This window comes from Pongo abelii, chromosome 13 (assembly GCF_028885655.2).
Source record: "Pongo abelii isolate AG06213 chromosome 13, NHGRI_mPonAbe1-v2.0_pri, whole genome shotgun sequence".
Classification (NCBI taxonomy): Eukaryota; Metazoa; Chordata; class Mammalia; order Primates; family Hominidae; genus Pongo; species Pongo abelii.
The window spans coordinates 118121128-118140977 of NC_071998.2; the positions used below are offsets into that span (position 1 = coordinate 118121128).

The 19850-nt window shown below is 41.3% G+C and overlaps 1 protein-coding gene across 3 annotated transcripts in view; it reads left to right on the plus strand.

Moving 5' to 3' along the window:
- Positions 1–504: 504 nt before the first annotated feature.
- The window catches only part of ZBTB43 (zinc finger and BTB domain containing 43), a 32928-nt gene continuing 13582 nt past the window's right edge, over positions 505–19850 (plus strand). Inside the window, exons 1-2 of one of the 3 annotated variants that reach the window (XM_002820220.5) lie at positions 505–689; positions 4358–4480. The gene's annotated coding sequence lies outside the window, so the exon portion shown is untranslated. Of the gene's footprint in view, positions 1125–4357; positions 4481–19850 lie in introns of all 3 variants that reach the window. The other 2 variants (XM_054520636.2, XM_054520637.2) reach the window with 2 other exon arrangements.

Sequence of the window (19850 nt, forward strand, 5' to 3'; positions counted from 1 at the left end):
TCGTTTGTTTAGAGACGAGACGGAGAAGGTCAAGGTGTTTTTGTTTGTTTTGTTGTTGTTGTTTAAGAGTCTTGCTCTGTGCCCAGGCTGGAGTGCAGTGGCGTGATCTCGGCTCACTGCAACCTCTGCCTCCCGGGTTCGGGCAATTCTCCTGTCTCAGCTTCCCAAGTAGCTGGGATTACAGGCGCGCGCAACCACGCTCAGCTAATTTTTGTATGTTTTGTAGAGACAGGGTTTCACCATGTTGGCCAGGATGGTCTCGAACTCCTAGCCTCAAGCGATCATCCCCTCTCGGCCTCCCAAAGTGCTGGGATTACAGAAGTGGGCTACCGCGCCTGGCCTATGTCAAGGTTTCAAGAAGGTTTAGAACTCGGTATCTGCTCCCCTATTTTCAACAGCGTAGTCAGTCCCTAAAATTGACCCGCTCCAGACTGTACTGCGCAGGCGCCCACTACCTCCGCGCTCTTTCCCGACGCCCAGCTCCGACGATAAGTCCCGCATGCGCACTCCGCTTTCTCTCTGACGCACCCCCGGAAGCACTGTCAGGTTCGGGGGGCGGGACCGGGAAGCGTTTCCGGGGGCTGAAGGCACAGGCTGAATCTGTTGCGGCAGCGGAGGCTAGAACAGGCCTGCGCCGGCAGCAGAGAGGATCTCTTGGGCGGGGGATGTGAGCGCTGAGCCCTTGGCAGGTACTGCGTGGCCAGGACCACGGGCGGCAAGGGTAGGGGAGGAGAAGTCGGTGGGGGAGTTAAGGGCTCCTCTGCAGGCCCCGACGCTCGCGCCGCTGGCCCCGCCAGGCCCATTCCGTGGACCGGCATACCAAAGCCCCGCGCGGGAGGTTGGGGTCCCGGCGCCCCAGCTCCGAATCCCGCAGTCTTCTGCCCACACGGCGCGCAGACCGCGATACCAAGGCCTTTGGGGCAGCTTCTCGCCCAAGGTCACCCTCGCGGCGGCGGAACTCCGCCGGCCACGGCGCTTAGAGATCCCGCCCCCGTCCGTCCGCTGGCCTTTCGGGGCGTAGGGTGGGCGCGGCTTGACGGCCTCGGGTTCGAGCCACCAATGCCTGAGGCCTGAAGAGCCGAGCTGGGAGAAAGACTGCGCCTGGACTTCGCTGATCTGTTTAAGTAAAACATTCAGCAACCCCTGTTGCTGTCTCTGTCACCTGTTGTAACCTGCCCTTTTTGTCTTTCAGCTAGGTCACTGTCAACCTGATATTTCTCTCCACTTTGTCTTTGTCGGGGTATCTGGATCCTGTTTTATGTCTGTCTCCACCTTGCTTCTGTGTCTGTTCACCCTGTCTCTGCCACTCAGCCCTTACTCTAATTCAGGGCCTGTCAGTCTGGCTTTTTGGCCATCTGTCTGTTTCTCTCTTTCTGCCAACTTTGTTTTTGCCTCTTGTCTCTCTTTCCTGAGTTTGTCTGGGTGGGGCAGGGCTGCCCAGACCTCTGAGCCATGGAAGGTGACTCATGACCCCGTGAAGCTCCCTGCACTGGTGACACTCTGAGTGACTCGACCGCAGTTTGGCCTCAGCTCTGACAGGTGTCGCCCAACATAAGTGTCAGAGTGCAGGAGAGCCTGTCAGGGAGACAGGAGGCCCATTTTAGGGCCAGAGCAGCTTGATGAGTCCTCTCCTTTTCTCGCCTGTGGTTTTTCAGGCCTGTACAGCTTCCCAAATCCCTTCGCTCCATCCACTCACCACGGGATGGTCTCCAGGGATCTCTGGAGCCTGCTCTTTGAGTTACAGCTGTTTAACAGGCCTGTCTACAGGCTAAGAAAGGATCAGACTGAGGTCTCTGGAGCTACTGGAACAGTAGCAGTGTTTCTGGGATAACTGCATGCTTAGTTCAGAGATTGTGTCAGCATTTTCAGTCAAATTATAAGAAACCTAATAATTGGGAATTTATTGTTTGCTTTACAAAAGTACCACGGGAGAAATAAACCACACACAAAAGGACAATGTTGTTTGAGAGCACTTAAATGAAGTACCTAGAATAAACCAATTAAGAGACGGAAAGTAGAATAGTTTACCAGGGGCTGGGGAGAGGAGTTATTGCTTAATGTTACAGAACAGAGTTTTGGGGGATGATGAATAAGGTCTGGAAATGGGTTGTGATGATTGCACAACATTGTGAGTGTACTTCACTGAATTTCAGGACTCTTAAAAATACTTAAAATTGTTAAATCTTAAAGTTTTATGTATATTTTATACAATACAAAAAACAAAAACAGTATTCATTAGAGACTCCTGAAATCAATAAGCTCCTTTTACATGTAATTTTTCAAAATTCATTCTGTAGTTGTTAGGAACACAGTTGAACCTGTGTTTATTGATTCCTACTCTCTTTACAGCAGTGGGTACAGCTGAGGTTCTTAGAAAAGTTTAGTTAAATGAATTTGGTTAAAATCTTTCTCAGGCTTTCTACTTACCTTCTGCCCTGGCTGTCCTCCCTCTGCCTTTCTTGGAATCAGTGCAAGAATCTGCTCCTAAGTAGGATACTTGATAATTATGCTTTTCACAGGAAGAAAACTCATAAGGTTGAAAAATAGCCCTTTTATTATAATGCAAAATTATGTGTTATTTCTTGAGTTTTGTTATAGGGGATGCCTTTGTGGTTTTTTCGTTTTTTAAAATCTCTTATTTAAGCTGTCTATTTACCTTTAAGGTAGTTTATCAAGCTTTCTAATAAGATATCACAACTGAATTACTACTTTATTTAATTGAATCCTAGATGCTGTTATTTCATGTACCACCAAGGAAGAGAGAAACCCTGCTAATTAAACTATGGCTTAATACACTCTTACCGTTTAGACTTTTTATTATTGAAAACACTTTTAGACTTAGACACTAAAACATGGTATCAATGCCTATTCTAATGCTTATATACAAAGGAAAAATAAGAATACATTGGTTAAAGTGTTCATTAAACTTAACATTCCAAGTTCTACTCTTCTGTGCTCTTTTCAATTCAGAGTGTGTCCATATTTTTTCTAGAGTGTCATCCTTTGTGTCATCAAGAACATTGATGAGGACCTCAGCAGTTCTCTATCATTGTCTCAGGCAGTGACAGCTATTAAAACTGCCACCTGGTGATCACATTCTGATTTCAGGAATTTTAAAATGTGAAAAAATGCATGTCTGAAAATTAATTGAAGAGTATCATTTTCATGAACTTTTCTTTTTTTTTCCTTTGTTTTTGTTTTTGTTTTGTTTTGTTTTTTTGAGATGGAGTCTCGCCCTGTCACCCAGGCTAGAGTACAGTGGTGCAATCTCGGCTCACTGCAACCTCCACCTCCTGGGTTCAAGCGATTCTCCTGCTTCAGCGTCCTGAGTAGCTGGGATTACAGGCGCCTGCCACCACACACAGCTAATTTTTGTATTTTTAGTAGAGACAGAGTTTCACCATGTTGGCCAGACTGGTCTCAAACTCCTGACTTCAAATGATCCACCTGCCTTGGCCTCCCAAAGTGCTGGAATTACAGGTGTGAGCCACTGTGCTGGGCCTGAACTTTTCCTTTTCACTCTATTTATATTTGCAGTTAGAATAGGGGCTTTTGTCTTATTTGTAACATATCGAGGAAAAAATATTTTTTAAAATTTGTCGATATGTTGTTAATTTCTTGAAATGAGTGCTGTTTCTGCCTTCTGCTTTCTTGATTTCAGCTTCTTATCCTGAATTGTAATGCACATGAGGGTACAGTTAAAAACATTTCCTTGGCTTTATTGAAATTCGATGGAAGGATGATCGATAAATGGGGGGTTAGTTTCTAGAACGTTACCTTCTCTTTTGAATCTCAGAGAGTTTGCTGTAATAGAATGTTTGTCCTGGAAGTTTTTAAGTAAAACGTTCAGCCGTGGCTTAAAATTGAAGGGAGTCATGAATCAAACTTCATAAAGCAGGTGGCTTGTTTTTTTAAAAAACGTCTTAAGATAGTTTTTACTAAGTTATTTGGCTAAAGTGTTCTAATTAGGAAAAAAATGGAAGAATACTGATTGACAATGGTCAGGAGACCAATAGCACTCTTCCAAAGGATATATTAATTCTGCAAAATTACATAGTCATTGACCATGTTTTCTAGTTTTAATGAATATGCAACAGTAATGGATGAGAGGTATATGGGAATTATGCACTGTCTTTTCAATTTTTTTGAAAATTTAAAATTATTACAAAATAAGTTTGTTTTTTAAAAAAATACAAAAGCAGGAGCTACGAAGTTGCAGAATGGAATTTAATACAACCAAAAATGCCAGTCTTGATTAGTTTTCTTTCTGCCACTAATGTACATCTCTAGTGTTTATTAGCAAATACATATGTACATAGCATCTCTTTCACATTTTCACTGTTACTCTTCCTTCCAGAAGTCAATGTGATTTTAATTTGAAGCAAAACTGAAATGGGTTCTTCTTCCTCATTCTATTCATATTGCTTTTCGATGGCCATGGCATAAGGAACTTTATCCCAGGAATACAGCTTTGCATTAGGTAAGCTATAAACTTGCTCATGATACCATTTTTAAAATTGCTTACTGTAATTTCTCTTTTAGCAGAAATAATAATGTATTTTGTTAAGATTTTTAATTCCTCTAGACCAGAAGATTCTTCCTTCTCTTCTGAAGCGATGTTAGACCTTCTAAGGCCCACCAATGCCATACTTTGCACTGATAGAACATTTAATGTCAGATAAATTTTTCTGCCAAGTGATTTTTTTTTTTTTAACTTAGAAAAATGTTAGATTTGGAGTTATACTGCTGTTTGAATCCTGACATGCCATTTCTGAGATGTGTAACCACCAGCAGGTCTTTTAATTTGAGCTTCACTTTACTCATATTTCAAAAGGATGCAATGATACAGGAGTGTTGCACAATGCAGGTTTACATAGTGTGCTTTGTGAACTCTAAAGCATTTCACTAAAGAGTAGGCATAGGGTATTGGTATTTTTGTACATTTGTGCCAGGCTTTAAATTTACTGAAGCAACATTTACTATGTTTAAATATGCTTTCTATAGTAAGCATGCAAGTTACCATATGCTCTGATTAAAGAAATCTCTGAAGGACTTCACAATAAGTAGCTGGTGGATCTGCTTCCCTATTATATTGCTGTCATCTGTGTTTTTAGGATGTTTAATCGGTGTTTATATCACGTATAAAATTTGACTTAGAGTTCCTCAGCTGAATAATAAATAGTGGCTGTTATTAAACTCATCAGAGTTGGAAGGAATCTTGAAGGTCATCTAGTTCAGGATTTCTTCAGTATGTTGCCCTTCATCTGCGTTTAAAAAAGCCAATAGCTTTTAAGAAGCATAGTGGAACAGGCTGGCATCGGTGTGTTAGTTTTAGAACTGTTGCTATTGGATTAAAAAAATAAAATGCATGTGCAAAGTGACATAAAACTGCTGGTATCTTTTTTTGTTTGTTTGTTTTGTTTTTTTTGTTTTTTTTGTTTTTTTGAGACAGAGTCTCGCTTTGTCGCCCAGGCTGGAGTGCAGTGTCGGGATGTCAGCTCACTGCAACCTCCGCCTCCCAGGCTCAAGGAGTTCTCTGCCTCAGCCTCCAGAGTAGCTGGGATTACAGGTGCCGGCCACCCTACCCGGCCAATTTTTTTGTATTTTTAGTAGAGATGGGGTTTCACCATCTTGGCCAGGCTGGTCTTGAACTCCTGACCTTGTGATCCACGGTCCTTAGCCTCCCAAAGTGCTGGGATTACAGACGTGAGCCACCGCGCCCGGCCCACTAACTGCTGGTATCTTATTAAGGTTTTTTGTTTGTTTGTTTGTTTTTGAGATGGAGTCTCACTCTTGTTGCCCAGGCTGGAGTGCAGTGGCAGAATCTCTGCTCACTGCAACCTCTGCCTCCCAGGTTCAAGAGATTTTACTTCCTCAGCCTCCTGAGTAGCTGGGATTACAGGCGTCTGCCAGCATGCCCAGCTAATTTTGTATTTTTAGTAGAGACAGGGTTTTGCCTTGTTGGCTAGGCCAGTCTCAAACTCCTGACCACAGGTGATCCACCGCCTTGTGCTCCCAAAGTGCTGGGATTACAGGCATGAGCCACTGTGCCCAGCTGTCTTTTTTTTTTTTTTTTTTTTTTTTGAGATGGGGTCTCGCTCTCTCACCCAGGCTGGAGTGCGTGGCGAGATCTCGGCTCAGTGCGACCTCTGTCTCCCGGGTTCAAGTGATTCTCCTGCCTCAGCCTCCCGGGTAGCTGGGACTACAGGCGTGGGCCACCATGCACAGCTAATTTTTTTTTGTATTTTTAGTAGAGAAGGGGTTTCACCATGTTGGCCAGGATGGTCTCCATCTTTTGACCTGGTGATCCGCCCACCTCGGCCTCCCAAAGTACTGGGATTACAGGCGTGAGCCACCATGCCTGGCTTGGGCCATCTTAAGTCTAAGGATGGTCAGCGTGCTAAAGTTTGTGAATGCATTGTATATAATAAAATTATTTAGATTATTTGTGAAAATGATATTCACATTTACTTTCCATACTCTCAAACTATAATGATATTCACAGCCAGGCACGGTGGCTCACGCCTGTAATCCCAGCACTTTGGGAGGCCGAGGTGGGCGGATCACCTGAGGGTCAGGAGTTCGAGACCAACCTGGCCAACATGGTGAAACCCCATCTCTACTAAAAACACAAAAATTAGCTGGGCGTGGTGTCACGCACCTGTGGTCCCAGCTACTCAGGAGGGTGAGGCAGGAGAATCGCTTGAACCTGGGAGGCGGAGGTTGCAGTGAGCTGAAGTGGCGCCACTGCCCTCCAGCCTGGGCGACAGAGAGACTCCATCTCAAAAAAAAAGAAAAAATTATATTCACCTTTTCTTTCCACCTCTTAAGCTATAGTGGGCCTGAACAAGTACTTTGGATTTAAATCTCAATTTTACTGCTTACCAGTTATATGACCTTAAGTTGCTTAGCTTTTTTGTCTATCTCCAATTCTGTACAATGGAAGTAAAAAATACCTATTGAGTGGGTTGCTGTGAAGATTAAGTGAGACAGAACATATAAAGTGCTTTGCATAGACTTTGTACAATGTCTGTATCAAGCAGTTTATATATTTGTATATGTATGTCATAAATAGTAGTTGCTGTTATTTCCTATTAATGATGACATTTTCCTAGTCACTCAGTCATGAAATTCAAAGTTGGCATTGGTACATCAGTTTGCCTTGCATTACTCTTTATTTTATTTATTTCTATTTTTTTGGGATGGAGTCTCACTCTGTCGCCCAGGCTGGAGTGCAGTGGGGTAATCTCGGCTCACTGCAACCTCCGCCTCCTGGGTTCAAGTGATTATTCTGCCTCGGCCTCCCGAGTAGCTGGGACTACAGGCACCCACCACCACACCCAGCTAATTTTTGTGTTTTTAGTAGAGACGGGGTTTCACCATATTAGTCAGGCTGGTCTCGAACTCCCGACCTTGTGATCCACCCGCCTCGGCCTCCTGAAGTGCTGGGATTACCGGCGTGAGCCACCGCACCCGGCCACATTACTCTTTTTTAAACAGCTTTACAGAGGCATAATTCATAAGTAATAAAGAGGTTTTTTTTTTTTAGTATATTCACAGATTTGTATACCCATCACCACAATCTAATTTTAGAACTTTTGTCTCCCCTCAAAGAAACCCAATTAGCAGTTGCTCCCCATTTCTTCTACCCATAGCCACGAATCTACTTTCTGTCTCTATGGATTTGTCTCTTCTGGATATTTCATGTAAATGGAGTCATACAAGATACGGCCTTTTGTGTCCGACATCTTTCATTTAGCATAACGTTTTCAAGTGCCGGCCGTGTTGTCACATCTATCAGTATTTCATTCTTTTTTATTGCCAAACATCCTGTTCTAAGGATATATCCTGTTTGTTTATCCAGTCATAAGTTGATGGAGCTTATGATGGTTTTCACTTTTTGGCTTTGAAGAATAATGCAGTTATGAACATTCATGTACAAGTTTTAGTGTGGACATCATATGTTTTCATTTTTCTTGGGTATGTACCTAGGAGAATTGTTGGATTACTTGGTAACTCTATGTTTAACTTCCTGAGGTGCTGTCACACTGTTTTCCACAGTAGCTGTACCATTTTACATGCCCACCAGCAATGTATGGGGGTTCTAATCCCTACGCATCCTCACCAACACTTGTTATTGTCTGTCTTACTTTTCACAGCCATTTTAGTGAGTGAAAAGGGATGTTTTGTAGTTTTGATTTGCATTTTTCTAATTACTAATGATGTTGAGTGGTTTTCATATGCTTATTGGTTATTTGTATATCTTCTTTGGAGAAATGTCTCTTCAGATCCTTTATCTGTTTTTCAGTTGGGTTACTTATCTTTTTATTATTGAGTCGTAAGAGTTCTTGAGGTATTCAGGATGCAAGTCACTCATTAGTTACGTGATCTGCAAATAGATTCTCCCATTCTGTGGGTTGTGTTGTGTTCACTTTCTTGATGGTATCATTTGTACCTTGTACTACTGTTGTATCTTCCTGCTGACCAGTTCTGTCAGTCTCATCAATGCCACCCCTTTTCCATACCCACTGTTACTTTTTTTTTTTTTTTTTTTTTTTGAGATGTAGTTTTGCTCCTGTTGCCCAGGCTGGAGTGCAGTGGCATGATCTCGGCTCACTGCAACCTCCGCCTCCCAGGTTCAAGCAGTTCTGCTGTCTCAGCCTCCCGAGTAGCTGGGATTACAGGTGTGTGCCACCACGCCCGGCTAACTTTGTATTTTTAGTAGAGACAGGGTTTCACCATGTTGGCCAGGCTGGTCTGGAGCTCCTGACTTCGAGTGATCCATGTGCCTCAGTCTCCCAAAGTGCTGGGATAAAAGATGTGAGCCACCGTGCCCGGCCCCACTGTTACTTTTATTACTACCTAGACTATACTTGTTGAAGTCTTATAATTAGCTTCTACTTCAGACTTTCTCCTGCTTTAGTCCTTCAGCAGATCAACCTTCCTTAACCATGCCTCACAACACGTCACTTAGAAGTTTTCAATGCTGCCCCAATGCAGACGTCTCATTCGGCTTTTTCTAGATTTATCTCCCATCACTCATTGTCACTCGTAGAAGGAAGCACAAGTAATGCTGTGCGTGTCACCAGGGTTAGTCTTGAGTGGAAGAGAGCCGAGGGAGATCTGAAATGGCTTTCTGATGGTAATTTCACCATAATCTAGGATCTTGCCGTTAGTGTGATTGGACCAATAACTCAGTGTCTTCAACATATCATACTTATGATGTACCAAACCCACAAGAGATTAAAGTATACAAACCAGAATGCCATGTGATTTATAATTTTTCTTTCTATGTTAATAAATGAGATTGGCTTGTAGGGTTTTTTTTGTTGTTGGCCAATTTTGATACCAGAGTTTTATATAAAATTTATGAATTTTCTCCTACCCTATTGCCTTGTCCTCTTCTCCCCCTCTACTTTTAACATTTCTAGTTTTATCATATTGTGTAATCCATTGTATAGTCACGTGTAATCAAATATGCCCTGTGCATTTCCGCTTTGGGGAATTTATTGATGTTCTCTGTAGCCACGTATATTATCATTTTTGTAAATGTCCTACAGACATTAGAAAAAGAGTATTATTTGTTGAGTATATAGGTATTGCATTAAATTAGCTTTATTGATAGCTGTCTAAACCTATAGATTCTTGTCCTTTGCCTACTTGATTTATTAAGAATTAAAGAGGGATACTTGTATTTCCTGCTACAATTACACTTCTGTTACTGTTGCCTTATTTTCTAACATTGTACTCTGACACATAAAAGTTCACAGAGTAAACTTCATTGTGAATTATAGGTTTCATCAGTTAACAATAAACTTTCATCCTATCTGATGATTTTTACATTGAAATTTACTTTGATATTAGTATTGTGTTGCTTGACTTTTGTTTTGCCTTTTTTTTTTTTTTTTTACTTTTGACCTTTTTGGTGATAAATTCTTTCCACTTTTCTATGTCTGAAAAAGTATTTTGGGCCGGGCGCGGTGGCTCATGCCTGTAATCCCAGCACTTTGGGAGGCCGAGGTGGGTAGATCACGAGGTCAGGAGATTGAGACCATCCTGGCTAATACAGTGAAACCCTGTCTCTACTAAAAATACAAAAAATTAGCCGGGCATAGTGGTGGGCGCCTGTAGTCCCAGCTACTTGGGAGGCCGAGGCAGGAGAATGGCGTGAACCCAGGAGGCGGAGCTTGCACTGAGCTGAGATTGCACCACTGCACTCCAACCTGGGCAACAGAGCAAGACTCTGTCTTAAAAAAAAAGAAAGAAAGAAAGAAAAAGTATTTTGCCTTCATTTTGAAGATATTTTCATGGGTATAGAATTCTAAGTTGACAGGCCTTTCCACCCCTCCCCTACCTTAATTTCAGTATTTTAAAATGGTCTCCTGTCTCGCATTGCTTCTGAGGTTCTCTGTACACAAGGGGCCTTTTTTTGGTCTGGCTGCTTTTAAGATTTTCTCCACTGATTTTAAGTGATTTGATTATGATGTGCCTTGCTGTAGTTTTTTTCATGTTTCTTGTGCTTGGAGTTTGTTGAGCTGCTTAGGTCTGTGAGTTCGTAGTTTTCATAAAATTTGAAAAAGTTTTGGCTGTTGTTTTCACATATGTATAAAATGTGTGTGTGTGTATTGTTTATATATATATAGTTTTCAATATATAAAACTATATATATATATATATATATATATATATTGTTTTCATGTGTCTCATAGCTTATCACATAAAACTTTTTGTCTTCCCCACGACAATCATGTCTACATTAGGTATCTGGAAGTTGCCTCACAGCTCACTGATACTCTGTTCCCTTTTTATTTGCCTTTTTTTTTCCTCTGTATGTTTTATTTTGGGTAAGTTTTTGTTGCCATGTTTTCAAGCTCACTAATGTTCTGCAGTGTCAATTCTGTTGTTATTCTCATCTCAATGTATGCTTGTTTTTTAAATCTCTAGATGTTTTATTTGGGTCTCTGGCTCTCTTTTTTTTTTTTTTTTTTCAATAGTTTCCCTGTCTCTACCTAACATGCTTAATCTTTCCTCTACTTTCTTGAAAATATAGAATATAGAATTGTCTACCAGTTGTATAAATCTCCTGTCATTTCTGGATCTGTTTCTGTTGATCGATTCCCACCCCCATCTCAGTATCCTGGGTTATATTTTCCTAGTTCTTGGCATGCCTGGTGATGTTTAAATTTGATGTCAGATATGAGTTTTACCTTGTTCGGTGCTGGATATTTTTGTATTATGTAAATGTTCTCAAGTTTCATTCTGGAACATAATTAAGTTGGAAACAGTTTGATCCTTCTGAGGCTTGTTTTTAAGCTTTGTTTGGCAGGACCAGAACTGCATTTTGTGTGGAATTAATTTGTCCCCACTACTGAGGTAAGGCTTTTCTGAATACTCAAGGTTTTCCACTCAGGACGGTTTTCTTCAATTAAATTTATTTTTTATTATTTCACGTTCTCTGGTTCTTTCTCTCAAGGACATTAATGGGCTATACATTGATCTCTCTTCTCTGTTCTCCTGCTTTATCATCTTCTCTCTCACTGTTTTCATTTTCCTGTATTTTAGTAGAAGGTCCCCAAAGTGCCTTCCACATTATCGATTCCATTTTTTTACTGCTATAATTCTGCTGCTTATCGCCTGTGTAAATTTCTGCTCTATATTAGTTTCCTGATACCCTATCATTAATTCAGTCTGCCCTTTTTTTCATATCATTCTACTGTTTTGTCTCATCTTCCTTATACTTTATTCAGAGACTGTGTTTTCATGAAGTTTGTGAAAAACATTTTAAAAATTGTTTAAAATGTACTCTTTGTCTATTTCTTGCCATTTTTTTCTTTTTGATATTCTGGAATATATCCACAGACCTGTGTTGGTTTTATTTTGTTTAATTCTTGAGAGGGAAACATTCTGTTCAGGTCTGAAATTTGCTTTTGGGTCCCTTGCTGTATACCTGAATATTGTTAGAATCAGCTCTTAGTTCTTAAGCTAGAGGTAGGGCCGAACCACATTGACATCTGGGATTAGTTGAGTGGGGCTGGAGCGGTAGGCCTTAAGCACTGTCTGGGGAGCTTGAGCTCTGTGTACTTTCTTTGCAGTTGGTGAAATTGGGATACTAGGACCCGCTGTTGTCTTTGGCCCAACTGGCAAATGATGGCTATGCCTTTACCTCCTTCCTGGGGCTACGGAGCCCCACCCCCTTATGTTAATATTTTTTCGTTCTGCCGAGGCAATGTGCAACCTTTGGTATCCTAATACCACCCACCTCTGAGTTTTGCCAGTCTGCAGGACCTGTCTGTCCTTGGCTTTTAGCTCTGGGACTCCAAGTGAAAGAGTGTTACTGATCCTGTCAGAATTGCTTGGAATAGGAAGTGGAGTTTCAGGCCAGTGTTTCCCTTCAACTTGGCCCCATTTCCACTATATCTTTTTTTTTTTTTTTTTTTTTTGAGACAAAGTCTTTCTCTGTCACCCAGGCTGGAGTGCAGTGGTGGCAGTCACACAGCTCACTGCAGCCTCGACCTCCCCTGCTCAAGAGATTTCCCCTCTTCAGCCTCCTAAGTAGCTAGGATGTCAGGTGCATGCCACCATGCCTGGCTAATTTTTGTATATTTGTAGAGATGGGGTCTTGCTATGTTGTCCAGGCTGGTCTTGAATTCCTGGGCTCAAGTGATCTGCCCACCTCAGCCTCCCAAAGTGCTGGGATTACAGGCATGAGCCACCATGCCCAGCTGGACTGTGACATTTCTTGATTGTCTTTGAAGTCCCCCATAATACATTGAATATAATGTTCCATGAAGTTTTTGTTTTTTTTTTTTGAGACGGAGTCTCGCTCTGTCACCCAGACTGGAGTGCAGTGGCGCGATCGCAGCTCCCTGCAAGCTCTGCCTCCCAGGTTCACGCCATTCTCCTGCCTCAGCCTCCCGAGTAGCTGCGACTACAGGTGCCTGCCACCACGCCCGGCTAATTATTTTGTATTTTTAGTAGAGACGGGGTTTTGCTGTGTTAGTCAGGATGGTCTCGATCTCCTGACCTTGTGATCCGCCTACCTCGGCCTCCCAAAGTTCTGGGATTACAGGCGTGAGCCACTGCGCCTGGCCCCATGAGGTTTTTTAGTGAGCTAATTAATTACTTCAATGACATCATCTAAATAACTGAAACAACAGCTATGCTCTCAGTATAGGTCACAATTGCCTATGAGTTTGTAATAGGAAAACCTGTAGAATAGCGTGTTGCAGGTCAGAGAATATGGAGAAATGCCATATTCACCCAAAGTTAAGGGCAAGGATTTTTGATAGGGCTTGGTTTGAATCTGTGTATTGCTTTGGGTAGTATTGTTATCTTAACAATATTATGTCTTCCAATCCATAAACAACATGGGATTCTATTTATTTGTGCCTTTAATTTATTTCAGCGGTGTTTTGTAGTTTTTTTCTTTTTCTTTTTTTTTTTTTTTTTTTCCTTTTTGGACAGAATCTCCCTCTGTCACCCAGGCTGGACTACAGTGGTGGGATCACAGCTCACTTTAGCCTAAAACTCTTGGACTCAAATGGTCCTCTTGCCTCAGTCTCCCAAGTAGCTGGGACTACAGCTGTGCACCGCTATGCCTGGCTAATTAAAAAAATATATGTATATATTTAGAAACAAGATCTTGCTGTGTCATCCAGGCTGGATTCAAACTTCTGGCCTCAAGTGATCCTCCCAAGTAGCTGGGATTGCAGATGAGAGCCACCACACATGGCCGTTGTGTAGAGACAGGGTTTTACCATACTGCCCAGACTGATCTCAAACTCCTGAGCCCAAGCAATCCACCCACCTCGGCCTCCCAAATTGCTAGGGTTACAGGCATGAGCCACCACACCCAGCTTCTTGAGTGTTTTTGTCACAAAAGGGTGCTGAATTTTGTCAGATGCTTTTTCTATATCAGTTGAGATGATATGTGTTTTATGTGTTTTTTTGTCTTCATTCTGTTAATGTGCTGTGTTACATTGATTGATTTCATATGTTGAACTATCCTTGCATTCCAGGAAGAAATCCCATTTGCTGGTAGTGTATAATTTTTTTAATATGCCACTTAATTTGGTTTGGTAGTATTTTGTTGATATTTACTCCAGTGTTCATAAGGGATATTGGTCTATAGTTTTTGTGTAGTGTTTTTGTCTGCCTTTCATATCAGAGGGCACTCCTGATCTTATAGAATGAGTTAGGAAGTGGTCCTTCCCCTTCAGTGTTTTAGAAAAGTTTGAGAAGGATTGGTGTCAGTTCTTTAAATGTTTGTTAGAATTTACCAGTGAAGACATCAGGTTAGGATCTTTTCTTTATTGAGTCAATGTCCTTGACAGTTATAGGCCTTTAAGGGTATTGTTTAATTTCCACATATTTATTAGTTTTTCAGTTTTCTCTCTTATTGATTGCCACATTCATTTCATTGTGGTTAGAAAAATACTTTGTATTTTTAAAAAGACTCAGTCTTGTTAAGTGTATTAAGACTTGTTTATGGTCTAACACATGATCTATCCTGGAGAATGTCCTCTGTGCACTTGGTGGCTGACGTGTCCTATACAGGCATACCTCATTTTGTGCTTCATGGATATTGCATTTTTTTTTTAAACAAATAGATAGTCTGTGGCAACTCTGCATTAAGGAAGTCTATCAGCATCATTTTTCCTGTTGACTTGTTTACTTTGTGTTTCTGTGTCATATTTTGGCAGTTCTTGCAATATTTCAGAACTTTTCATTATTACATCTGTTATGGTGATCTTTGATCAGTAATTTTTTGATGTTACTATTGTAATTGTTTTGAGGCACCACAAGCCACACCCATAAGGGACAGCAAACTTAGTCAATAAATGTGTGTTCTGACTACTCCACTGACCCACCATTCCCCCATCTTTCCCCCTCTGTTCAGGCCCCCCTATTACCTCATACACAACCACTTGAAATTAGGCCAATTAATAAACCTACAATGGCCTGGTGTTTAAGTGAAAGGAAGAGTCATATGCTTCTTACTTGAAATCAAAAGCTAGAAATGACTAAGCTTAGTGAGGAAGGCATATCAAAAGCAAACATAAGCCAAAAGTTAGACTTCTTGCTCTAAACAGCCAAATTGTGAATGCAAAGGAAAAGTGCTACTCTAATGAACACATGAATGATAAGAAAGTGGCAGCCTTAATGCTGATATGGAGAAAGTTTTAGTGGTCTGGATGGAAGATCATACCAACCACAACATTCCTTTAAGCCAAAGCCGTCAGAAGAAGACCCTAACTCTCTTCATTTCTCTGAAGGCTGTGAGAGAGGTGAGGAAACTGCAGAAGAAAAGTTTGAAGCTAGCAGAGGTTGGTTTATGAGGTTTAAGGAAAGGAATGTCTCCATAATGTAAAAGTGCAAGGTGAAGCAGCAAGTGCTAATGTAGAAACTATAGCAAGCTATCTAGAAAATCCAGCTAAGATAATTGGTAAAGATGGCTGCACTAAACCACAGATTTTCAATGTAGATGAAAAAGCCTTCTATTGGAAGGAGATGCCATCTATGACTTCCATAGCTAGAGAGAAGACAATGCCTGGCTTCAAAAGACAGGCTATAACTCTCTCATTAGGGGCTAATGCAGCTGGTAACTTTAAGTTGAGGCCACTGCTCAGGTACCATTCCCAAAATCCTAGGGCCCTTAAGACTTAGGCTAAGTATACTCTGCCTGTGCTCTATAGATGGCACAGTGAAAGCTTGGAGACAGCCTGATTACAGAATGCTTTACTGAATATTTTAAGCCCACTGTTGAGACCTACTGCTCAGAAAAAGATTCTTTACAAAACATTACTGCTCATTGAGAAGGCACTTGGTCACCCAAGAGCTCTGATGGAGATATACAAGGACATTAGTATTGTTTTCATGCCTGCTAATACAACGTCCATTCTGCAGCCCATGGAGCAAGGAGTAATTTCAATTTTCAAGTCTTATTATTTAAGAAATACATTTTGAGCCAGGTGCAGCAGCTCACACCTGTAATCCTAGCACTTTGGGAGGTCAAGGCAGGTGGATTGCTTAAGCCTAGGGGTCCAAGACCAACCTGAGCAGCATACAAAACCCTATCTATACCGAAAATGCAAAAAATTAGCGAAGCATGGTGTCATGCACTTGTAGTCCCACCTACCCAGGAGGCAGAGGTGGGAGCATCACCTGAGCCAGAGAGTCGAGGCTTCAGTGAGCCACAGTCGCACCACTGCACTGCAGGCTGGGTGACAAAGTGAGACCCCCATCTCAAAAAAAAAAAAAAAAAAAAAAGGATATTTTGTAAGGCTATAGCTACTATAGCTGCTGCTGATAGTGATTCTTCTGACACTCTGATGGATCTCTGGGCAAAGTAAATTGAAAATGTTTTGGAGGCAGCACAGTAGCTCATACCTGTAACTCCCAGCACTTTGGGAGGCCAAGGTGGGTGAATCACTTGAGGTCAGGAGTTTGAGACCAGCCTAGCCAACATGGTGAAACCCTGTCTCTACTAAAAAAATACAAAAATTAGTGTGGTGGCGTGGTGTTACATGCCTGTAATCCCAGCTACTCGAGAGGCTGAGGCAGGAGAATTGCTTGAAGGCGGGTGGCAGAGGTTGCAGTGAGCTGGAATCGCGCCACTGCACTCCAGCCTGGGCAACAGGGCAAGACTCTGTCTTTCAAAAAAAAAAGAAAAAAACACAAAAAAAAGTTTTAGAAAGGATTCACTATTCTAGATGCCATTAAGAACATTTGTGATTGGTGGGAGGAAATGAAAATATCAGCATTAACAGAAGTTGATTCCAACCCTCATGGATGACTTTGAGGGGCTCAAGACTTGAGTGGAGGAATTAATTGGAAATGTAGCAGAAATAGTAAGAAATAGAATTAGAAGTGGATCCTGAAGATGGGACTGAATTATTGCAAAGCCATGATAAAACTTGAGTGGATGAGAAGTTGCTTCTTACGGATGAGCAAAGAAAGTGATTTCTTGAAATGGACTCTACTCCTGGTGAAGATGGTGTGAACATATTGACAACAAAGGATTTAGAGTAAGTTTTTCTAACCTGTGGCCCAGGACAGCTTTGAATGTGACCCAACACAAATTTGTAACCTTTCCTAAAACATGAGATTTTTTTTTTTTTTTTTTTTTTTTTGAGACAGAGTTTCTCTCTTGTCGCCCAGGCTGGAGTGCAATGTCACGATCTTGGCTCACTGCAACCTCCATCTCCCAGGTTCAAGCAATTCTCTTGCCTTAGCCTCCCAAGCGATTACAGTCGCCCACCACCACACCCGGCTAATTTTTGTATTTTTAGTAGAGACAGGGTTTCACCATGTTGGCCAGGCTGGTCTCGAACTCCTGACCTCAGGTGCTTGCCCGCCTTGGCCTCCCAAAATGCGGGGTTACAGGTGTGAGCCACCATGCCCGGCCGAGGTTTTTTATTTTTTAAAGCTCATCTGCTATGGTTAGTGTTAGTGTGTTTTATGTGCAGTCCAGTTCTTCCACTGTGGCTCAGAGAAGCCAAAAAATTGGACACCCCTGATTTAGAATATAAACTTTATTGATAAAGCATCAGCAGGATTTAAAAAGATTGACTCAAATTTTGTGAAAGAAGTTCTGTGGGCAAAATGTTATCAAACAGCATTGCATGCTACAGAGAAATCTTCTGTGAAAGAATCAATTGATGTGGCAAACTTCACTGTTGTCTTATTTTAAGAAATTGGCAGGCCAGGCACGGTGGTTCATGCTTGTAGTTCTAGCACTTTGGCAGGCTGAGGCAGGCGGATTGCTTGAGCCCAGGAGCTCAAGACCATCCTGGGCAACATGGTGAGACCCTGTCTACAAAAAATACAAAAATTAGCTGAACATGGTGATGCTTGCCTGTAGCTCCTTGGGAGGCTGAGGCAGGAGAATTGCTTGAGCCCAGGAGGTCCAGGCTGCAGTGAACCGTGATCACATCACTGCATTTCATCCTGGGCAACAGAGCGAGACCCTATCTTGGGAAACAAAAAAGAAAGAAATTGCTACAGCCACCCTACCCTTCAGCAGTCACCACCCTGATCAGTCAGCAGCCATCCATTCAAGGTAAGACCCTCTACCAGCAAAGGGATTACAACTGGCTGAAGGCTCAGATGATTGTTAGCATTTTTTTAGCAATAAAGTATTTTTAAATTAAGGTGAGTACATTGGTTTTTTTTTTAGACATAATGCTATTGCACACTTAATAGACTACAGTATGGTGTAAGCATTACTTTTATATGCACTGGGATACCAAAATTTATGTGGCTCACTTTATTATGCTGTTTGCTTTGTTGCGGTGTTCTTGAACTGAACCGACAATATCTCTGAGGTATGCCTGTATATGTCTTTATAGCAGGCTTAACTGGTTTATAATGTTGTTCAAGTCTTCTATTTCCTTATAGATCTTCTGTCTGCTTTTTTCTATCAATTCTTGAAAGTGGGGTATTGGAGTCTCCACCTATTATTATAGAACTGTCTATTTCTTCCTTCAATTTTATCCACTTTTACTTCGTATATTTTAGAGTTATTTTGCTAGGTGTGTATATGTTTATAATTGTTATATTTTCTTGATAGATTGAACCTTTTTACTCAACATGATAATTCTTTGTCTCTTGTAACCTTTTTTGACTTAAAATCGATCATTTCTAATAATATAGCCATCTCAGGCCATTTTTTGTTGCGCTTACCTGGAATATCTTTTTTCATCCTTTTGCTTTCAGCCTCTTTGTGTCATTATATCTAAAGTGAGTCTCATGCTCACCTTGGCAGCACATACACTAAAGTGAGTCTCTTGTAGACTGCATGTAGATGAGTCGTTTTTAATCCAGTTACTGACAAGGAAAGATTCACTTTACAATTTAGCTATTTGTTTTCTGGATGTCTTACATGTTTTTTATTCCTCAGTTCTTCAATTATTGCCCCCATCCTACTTTTTATTATTTAGGGGTTTTGGGTTTGTTTGGCAGTAAACCATTTTGATTCTCTTCTTTTTGTGTATGTTTTTAGTTATTTTCTTAGTAGTTACTTTGGGGTTTGCAATTAACATTTTAAACTTTTAACAACTTACCTTGAATAGTACCAAATTAGGTTTAGTACAGTCACAGCAAAGTTATCTCCTGTCCCTTCACCTTCATGTTGTCATTGTCACTGATTATATCTTTATATATTGTATAATATGTATATTAACATAAATTTATAATTATTGTTTTATGCATTCATTAGCCTTTTAAATCATATAGAAACAAAAGAATTATAAACCAAAAGTACAACAATGATGGCTTTTTTTTTTTTGAGACAGAGTCTCACTCTGTTGCCCAGGCTGGAGTGCAGTGGCGCGATCTCCGCTCACTGCAACCTCCACCTCCTGGGTTCGAGCAATTCTACTGCCTCAGCCTCCTGAGTAACTGAGATTACAGGTGCGCACCACCACGTCTGGCTGATTTTTGTTTTTTTAGTAGAAATGGGGTTTCACCGTGTTGACCAGGCTGATCACAACTTCTGACTCAAATGATCCACCTGCCTTGGCCTTCCAAAGTGCTGGGATTATAGGCATGAGCCACTGAGCCCAACCAGTGGTGACTTATATATTTACCTAAGTAGTTAACCTTTACCAGCGATCTTTGCTTTTTTATATGGCTTTTAATTGTCTAGTGTTCTTTTATCTCAGCCTGAAGGACCCCTTTAGCATTTCTTGTAGAGCAAGTCTACAGGTAGTGAACATCTTTAGCTTTTGTTTCTCTGGGAATGTCTTAGTTTCTCCTTCATTCTTGAAAGGATACTTTTGCCAGATCTTAATTGACAGATTTCTTTTTTTAAGCGCTTTAAATAGATTGTCCTGCTGCCTATGGCCTCC